This window comes from Ornithodoros turicata, chromosome 6, assembly GCF_037126465.1.
Source record: "Ornithodoros turicata isolate Travis chromosome 6, ASM3712646v1, whole genome shotgun sequence".
NCBI lineage: Eukaryota > Metazoa > Arthropoda > Arachnida > Ixodida > Argasidae > Ornithodoros > Ornithodoros turicata.
The window spans coordinates 30377345-30384718 of NC_088206.1; positions in this window are offsets into that span (position 1 = coordinate 30377345).

Below are 7374 nucleotides of genomic sequence, written 5' to 3' on the forward strand. Positions count from 1 at the left end.
CAAGTCAATGGACAGGGAATAAAGGGCAATGAATTGGCTAACGCCCTAAATAAATATTTTACATCGTTCACGACAAAGAGCAGCCGATTGAATGTTACTGCTACAAACAACGTGTGTGCGAACTCTGTTTACTTCTACCCAACCGATGCTTCTGAAGTGGCTAGGGTTACACGATTATTAAAAAATAGTAGAGCTGTTGACGTCGATGGCTTAGAGATCGCTCCAATGAAACATGTTATTGACTTTTTATCCCCCTACCTAGCGCACATCTATAATAAATCATTTAGTAGTGGCATCTTTCCTGCTAGGATGAAGACTGCGAAGGTCACAGCTATATATAAAACAGGCGATAAAAATCAGTTCTCCAATTACAGACCCATTTCGGTCTTACCGGTGTGCTCTAAAATTTTCGAAACAAATAATATTCGCTCGAATAATGCCATTTCTTTCAAAGCATGACGTTATTGCTAAGGAACAATTCGGTTTCAGGGCTGGAAGCTCCACAGAGCTTGCGCTCTTGACAGCTAAGGAGACAATCATAAACAACATGGAAAACAAACTACTCACATTAGCCATTTTTCTCGATTACAGCAAAGCGTTCGATGTTATAAACCATGAAATTCTTCTCCAAAAATTGAAATGTTATGGAATACGTGGTATTGCACATAAACTAATAACATCGTACTTACAAGGCAGGGAGCAAAGAGTAATATTAGGGAATGCAGTATCCCACCCTCTAAACATTTGCTCTGGAGTACCCCAAGGCAGTATTTTGGGACCACTCTTATTCAACCTTTACGTTAATGATATAGTTCAAATAACCAAAGAGGCAAAATTTATCCTCTACGCTGATGACACCACTATACTAATTCCTGGCCAAGACCCAGATCGCATGATAGAAGCAGGCAACGCAATTTTAGACAAAGTAAACCGATGGGCTGTGGAAAACTTCCAACAAATTAATCCAACCAAGACGAAGGCAATTATCTTTAGGGCAAAAAATAAACCCATAGATGTCAAGGCGAGCCTCTTAATGGGTAACTCTGTGGTCGAAATTGTCGATAAAGTGAAGTTTCTTGGTGTCCGCTTTCAGAAGACACAGTCATGGGACATTCACATAAATTACCTTTGTTCCAAGTTAGCAGGTGTAACAGGTAGGGTATATAGATTCAAATATATTTTGCCTTGCAAAGTGAAAGTTACTCTTTATAATACATTATTCTTGTCCATGTTAAATTACTGCCACCTTGTTTGGGGCACCACTACTTAGTCCAACCTGCACAATCTATATGTAATCCAAAAGAGGTTCACCCGTGGAATCACCAATATTAATATACATCATTCAACGCAAGGTCTTTTTTAGCGATACCGAATAATCCGCGTCGCTGACCTGTTAAAGTACAAATGTCTGACAACATATAGTGCATTTGTCAAGAACAAAAATTACGTTTTTCTTTCACTTGCAATACTCTCCGCTGAAGCCAAAACTTATCGTACCAGGAAAGATGCCATGTGGTCCTGTCCCGTTACACGAACGTCTTACGGTGATCAAAACATCAGTGTACAGATACCACGAATATTAAATGATCTTAAATTTGGCCAAGACATACGTATACCAACAAACAACCAGATTAAACTTCTATTTTTGGGAGAACCAAACGATATCTGATATGTAAAACTTTTTTTTCTTCCTCATATACTGTATTCGACTGTGACCATGTTTCTCACTTTTTTGTATTTATTTTTGTTTGTTTGTTTGTATGCAACTGTGTATCTTTGTACGCGTTATTTGTGAATGTTTCAGGTTTCAGGTTTATTTGGTAATGTGCACGCGCAAAAGGGACACAGTCCCCGACATGGCGAGAGCACAGCCAATACAATCAAACAAACAAGACAGTGAAGACGATAATCTATTAGTATAAAGCAGTAATAAAATAATAAAGTAATAAAAGCAAAACAAATCTTACAACGATACGTATTCATCGATCAATGCTCCGAAGAGCTACAAGAGAACACCTGCTAATTCTTTTCTGAAAGTTCGAACAGAGTCGCATTTCACCATTAAATCATAAAAGCTGTTAAAATACTTAGCAGCTAAGAAAGACAATCTTTCTTCCCCATATTTCGTCCTGCATCTAGGGATACAAACCAGTGGAGCAGTACGTAAGAGATAAGGAACAACGAGAGTATTAATACCATATTTACTACAAAAAATGTCCGGGTTCTTTTTAAATTCCTTTAAAAATTTTAACACCAAGTTATGCTGATACATAGCCTGTACACTTAAAATGCGATGTTTTTTCATGATGTCACTTACAGGCGAAAGAAACGGCAGATTACCAACGGCCCGAACAGCCTTGTTTTGGGAGCGTTGAATAACTGAAAAATTGGTTGGGGACGTCGAACCCCAAACCAAAATACAGTACGATAACCGCGAGAACACCAATGAATAGTAAAGAATCAATTTAACATGCATGGGGAGTATCATTCGTGCTCTGTTGAGCAGCCCGATAGCCTTTGCGAGCTCCTGCCTCAACATTTGAACGTGACTATTCCAGGAGAGATTCTCTTGAAAAACAACTCCCAAAAACTTCAATTCATGTACACGCGCCACAGGGGCACCATTGAGGACAACATTTGGTTCAGAGACCAGCATTTTTCCGCGCGGTCTAAACAACATATACTTAGTCTTACTAACGTTAAGGCGCAAGTGGTTCGCTAGTAGCCAGCTACTCAAATCACTCAACAAAATGTTCAGTTTGTTTGCAACTGAATTTTCAGACTCACAAGGGAAAAATATATTCGTGTCGTCCGCATACAAGACGAAACTAACATCGCTCGACGCATTTACAATGTCGTTGATAAACACCAAAAATAGCGTGGGACCTAAAATGGACCCCTGTGGCACACCACTAGTTACAGGTAACGTTTGTGAGCGCACACCATTTACAACAACATACTGGGAGCGACCATGGAGATAGTCATTGAAAAGCTGATGAGCAATACCCCGGATACCGTAGAACGATAATTTCTCCAATAAAATCTTGTGGCTTAAGGAATCGAATGCTTTCGCAATATCTAAGAACAAACCAGCTGTCATAAGACGATGTTCAAAATTTTCCAGAATTCGCTCTTTCACGAATAAAAGTGCAGATTCTGTGGAACTGTCTTTCAAAAACCCATACTGGGCAGTGGTAATTGCGTTACATGACCGCAGATAAGAAACTAATCTATTGTTTAACAATCTCTCCACAATTTTCGAAAATAGGGGAAGAACAGAAATTGGTCGGTAGTTACTGAAGCCAGGTACACCACCTTTTTTAATTATGGGTGTCACCCGCGCGACTTTAAGCCCTTCAGGGAATACTCCAGTCGTAAATATTAAATTGCAAATATGAGTTAAAGGAAAGCTTAGTAGCCGGGCCACGAACTTGACTGGTTTAGGTTTGATATCATCATACCCAGCACCTGTTGATACATTGAGGTTCAAGATTATGTTATAAACCTCCTCTTCTGTCACAGGTGTAATATAGAACGAATCGCGGAAACTACCAGACAGGTAGCTCAAATGGTTTTCATCAGTGGGACCACCTGAAGCTCCGACAGATAGGAAATAGTCATTCAACCTATTCACAAGCACAGCGCCAGTGTAACGTTCCTCACCCTCAACGATCTCGATCGCCGTTCCATCTGGTGCATTTCGTCCCAACATCCTGTTCATTGATTTCCATATCAGGCGGGTGTTTCCCCTCAGTCGATCAAAATGCTGAGCATAGTAATCCCTTTTAGCTTTGTCAATAAGTCGTTTAACGTATCTCCGACGTCTTTTATATTCCTCAAACAATGCCATGTCGTTGGATTTGAGGAATTTCGAGAAAATCTTATTTCGCTTTTTGATGAGTCGAACTATTTCTTGAGTAACCCAAGGCTTTCTTGCGCCTTTCGATTTATATTTGTGCAAACGCGGTGGGAAACAGAAATTATAAATCCTCAGGAATATATCGAGGAACACATCATAAGCAATGTTGGCATCATTTGTCGAGATCACAACAGACCAGTCAACACATTCAATTTGATTATACAAAGAAAGCAGACTGTCCCGACAAAATTTCCGGCATATAAACGTTCTAGACCGTTTGTTCACACAAAGGTCGCTATCGAGTGCACAAAAGATTGGTAAATGATCGCTAAAGGGCACATCGAGCACTCCAGATAATTTAACTGATAGAACTGAACTCAAAATACAAAGATCGAGCAGAGAAGATGACGAAGCCACTCTAGTTGGCGACTGGATAACGTTCAGACAGTCGTTAGATAATACGATATCGAGAAAGTCGCACGTGGCAGGGCCACTTTGCGAGATATCAATGTTCATATCGCCAACAATGATGATTGGTATCTTTACACTCAAGGCATAGTTTAAAAGTTTATCAAGTTGCTGATAAAACGAGGTTTTATCACCGGCAGGTGGTCTATATATAACAGAAATAATAACGCTATAACAGTTTATCGATATCATTTCAACATTTTCGCTCATCGCACAAAAGTTGTCAAGTCTTTTAAACTGTATTGTTGGCCTCAAATATAGCGCCACGCCGCCTCCACGACGCCCATCACGAGAAAGCGTTACGCTAGTGAAACCAGTAACGGGGACAGCCAACGCGGTTTCTGAGAACCAGGTCTCCGATATGCCGACGACATCAATCATACCGCCCGTAGAACGAAGCAAAAGTTCAAGGTCGTCGACCTTATTACATAAACTTTGAGCGTTCACATGTATCAGCGAGAGGACCCTCTCACTGCTGCGAAAAAACGCTTGCAAGTCTCTCAGACTCAAGTAATCACTCAACATCGAAGGCTCACTTCCCATAATTGCTACGACTAGGATCAGTAGAAGTACAGTCATTATTACAGTTTTCAACTTCATTTTCTTTTTGGCCCATAATCCTATACTTGTCAAGCCTTCCAAAGAACTCTTTAAACAAACAACCGTCTGGCCATAACGAATCATCATTTACGACGGGGAAGGCATCCGCATCAACTTCAACATAAAAGGATGAATAGTTTGTATACCTTGTCTTCAGCTGCCTAACACTGGCATTACTGCACTTCATCACTGGTGTCACAATATCTAGTATTTCCTGACCTGTTGTAGAGGGGTGTAACCTCGTCACAAACAGTGCCTTTCGAGCATTTCTTTGAACCACGCTGGTTACCTTCGTTTCCTTGTTTCTTCCCAACGTTGGCGGTGGCCTTCTTTTACGTTGTACAAGCGTGAACCCATCATCTCTGTCCCCTCTACTGTTCATTTTCGACGAATCACTCACTCCAGCAGATGGATCCTTGTGCGAGCTGGATGTCGACAATGTCTCGCGCAGTGCAGCGGTATGTCCCTGTGTTGTTGTACATGAAGCCAGTGCTGCAGCGACACCAGCGAAACTCCCTTTCGAAGCCTCGGTGCTTATCACTGAGCCATCTTCGCGCCGTGGGAGAAGCTTTTTCAGCTCGGTTATTTCTATCTTCAACTGCTTGTTTTCACGAACAAACATTTCCTGCATTCTTACCATATCTTCCCGTAGCATTTCATTTTGTTTTTCCAGTCGGGCTTGCCCGACCAGTAATTCGTCTATCTTCAAAACTAATGCTGAAACAGGAGTCTCTTCCTGCATTCTTCGCCCGGAAGCGCCGGCTGCATCTGTACCTGAGCACGGCGTTAGGTTTAGCAGTACCCCTCGGTCGTTACCTTGAGGACGAAGGCATGTCTCACATTTCCAGATGGATTTCCCATTTCGAAACAGGAATTCAGCGTCCTCGGGCTCGACGTTCACACATCCCAGATGAAACTTTTGTTTACACGGTCCGCAGCATTCAACAAATTGCCGCCGACCCAAACCAAGCGATCCAGAGCAGCAGGCGCACACGTCCGCCCCCTTCGCCGCCATGTTGTCCGCACCGTCTGTACTGCAGGAGACCGGGGCCCTCGCCAAGCTAGAAATAGCTTTTTGTCCCGGCTCCACCACCATGTGGAAATAAATCATTATTATTATTATTATTAAATAAGGTAATTTTCATAAGTGTCGTTCAGCTGAACTGTGTTAATATAATTCTTCTTGACCAGGTTTCCAAATGCCAATTAATGTTTGAACCGAGATTGGGATTTAACACTTAACTCTGTTTTGCTAAAATGAGGACCTGTAACTGATTAATTATCATGTCACCAACTAACATTTGTAAAGAAGTACGTGAGGGCTACCTTTATGTATTAGCAACCCTTGATCTGAGTTCAAAGTTAACCATGCAGCATTGATGTGTGCAATAGTACTCCAAAATGGCTAAATAATTTATTGCATAAGTTCTCTGTTACTGTAATTGAGATGTACTTTTGTAAAGTATTATTGACAGCCCTGCAAATTGAAACTGGCTTCAGTGTGCACAACAAACGCATCGTAACATTTAATTGAAATATAAATATGAAATGAAATAATATAAGAGCAGAAGCAACATTCTGTGACAACTCAAACTATATTTTTCTTTTTTATTGTCCAGGGATTAAGGAGATAGAGTAGAACTTTCTGCCCCCTGATGTTTTGACGTACTCGATAGAGTTCTAAAACTAGCAACAAAATAACCAAGAGAAGTATGAACAGTTTTGTCTTTCCCTTTTGAATTTAACAAGCAAGTTACATTTCACATTTTGTGCACTTTTGTATTCTCTGTTGATGAAAAGAGCACAGGAACAATAATGCTGCAGACAGATCCAACAATGACCTGTCGTCTTGATGAAGCTGAGAACTTTTCTTCACGTGTGCTAAGTGAGACAAAAGAAATGTACAGTGAAGGTTCTACAAAAACAGCAAATTTCCGTCAACTAAAATTTCAGATATGTGATGTGATGTGATGTGAATAAAGAAAAAAATGGGGATGTAAGTTTCGACGAAGTCAAACTGGCTACCCCAGTACACTTAATACAGAAAGTTGAATCTGATGATGAGATGATGAAAACGCAAAAGGATGATGTCCAGAGACGAACAGAGATGATAATTGAGTTCAACATGTAGGTCAAAAGTTCAAGAGTTAGAGTAAAGTGGCGGAATCACCGGGGGCACACACAGGACACATCACACATTCACAGTGTCATAGGATGTCCATAAGCCCGGTTGCATGCAAAAGGATATGTGGATGTTACCACATCGGGTAGCCGCGTTTTCATCCAAAAGTAGGACTACCCTATACTTTTCACGCACTTTTTGAAGTTATAATCTGCGGCACAAAAACGATTTGGCATGTTGATAAGGCAAGGCAAGGTTGTTTGGTTGTTGTTGGAAGGCTGTTGGCATGTTGATGTGCTACACCGTTATAGCACATCAATATAGA